This window comes from Typopeltis vanoorti, chromosome 4 (assembly GCF_054136105.1).
Source record: "Typopeltis vanoorti isolate ZY-2024b chromosome 4, IOZ_Tvanoo_1.0, whole genome shotgun sequence".
Lineage (NCBI taxonomy): Eukaryota > Metazoa > Arthropoda > Arachnida > Uropygi > Thelyphonidae > Typopeltis > Typopeltis vanoorti.
The window spans coordinates 101,005,553-101,007,018 of NC_143552.1; the positions used below are offsets into that span (position 1 = coordinate 101,005,553).

Here is a 1,466-nt window from a genome sequence, read left to right on the forward strand (position 1 = left end):
CGAAACTTTTCCTTTTGAAAAATCAGGTTTTTCATTCCTCAAAACAAACAAACAGGACAGAAAAACACACGCTATTAATATTGTACGCGGGCCTCATAAGCTACTTTGCCTATGATGATGTTACTTTGGGCGTCATTCCAAAAATCCGATCCAAATTGTCCTTAATTTCTTTTTAACTCTACTCTATTGCTATTATTTGCTCCAGTTTACGCTAAACATTCTTCATCGTATTCAACCAATCACGGTTATTACAATAAAAAAAAAACATTTCGATATTAAAAATATATATTTTGCATTTTCAGAGAAGTATTCAGAAACACTTCACGTTGGTAAGCTTCAGTATGAGGTGGTTTCATCGGAAGCAATTAGCAGTCCTATGAAGTGCTGCCACAATGTGTACAAGTTGCAGAACATGAGCTTGCATTCTCCTGCATTGCTTCCAATATAGTAAGTCCTTGACATGCTTTGTGTACAGAGTAAGTCTCACAAATCAAGGTTGTTTCTCGATAGTTGGATTAATTATCACGTTAAAAGCCACTACAGAATCCCGATTTCATTTTCATGAAATAACTGATAGCTGAAAACAGTAATGGAGTAAAAAAAATCCAGTATTCAAGTATTTGTTATTTCACGTCTTAAATCAAACAGTTTACTATTATTCATTGGAATCCTTCAGTTATTTGCAAAGTAACACTATAATAAATTCAGTAGTCCTTCCCCCCCCCCCTTATCCGCGGGGGATACGTTCCTAAACACCCCGCGGATACCTGAAACCTATACTTACATACCTACGATAAAGTTTAATCTATAAATTAGGCACAATAAGAGATTAACAACAAAACTAATAATAAAATAGAATAATTTTGTACTTGCTTCGGCAGTACAAAATATACTACAACATATACTAAAATTTGGACGATACAGAGAAGATTAGCATCGCCCCTGCGCAAGGATGACACGTAAAATCGTGAAGCGTTCCACATTTTTGCCGGTCTGGTTGAACGAGTGGTTAGCGTATCTGATCTCCAGACAAAAGGCTGCGGGTTCGAATCGAATCACGCCGTGGGCTTGGATGTTTGTGATTGTCTGTGAAAATACTAGTGGTGGTGGACAGTAGATGGCGTTGGTGTAGATCAGTGATGGCGAACCTGTGATACGCGTGTTAGCACTGACACACTTGAGGATTTCAGGCGACACACCTTCGATGTTGAAAGATATTGGGATTCTGATGAAAAAACTGCGATAAATCGTGTAAGATCGCTCTTAGTTAAGGCGAAGGAAGGTTTCGGTTCAGTGAAAGAATTATATTTTATAGTTAGCTTATTTCTATTTTATTTTGTAACTAGCCTATAAACAACGAGCGTTTTAAATTTACATTTTCTTTCTTAATCATTATAATTTCTGTATAATCATATGATATTAAAAAAACTTATAAAAATTATTATCAATATTATATGATACAAACT

The 1,466-nt window shown here is 35.6% G+C and overlaps 1 non-coding gene across 1 annotated transcript; it reads left to right on the forward strand.

Annotated features, from left to right (window-relative positions):
- Positions 1-880: 880 nt before the first annotated feature.
- Positions 881-987, forward strand: LOC150107552 (U6 spliceosomal RNA). Its single transcript, XR_016548276.1, has one exon. It is a non-coding gene; the product is annotated as a U6 spliceosomal RNA (small nuclear RNA).
- The last annotated feature ends 479 nt before the right edge of the window (positions 988-1,466 follow it).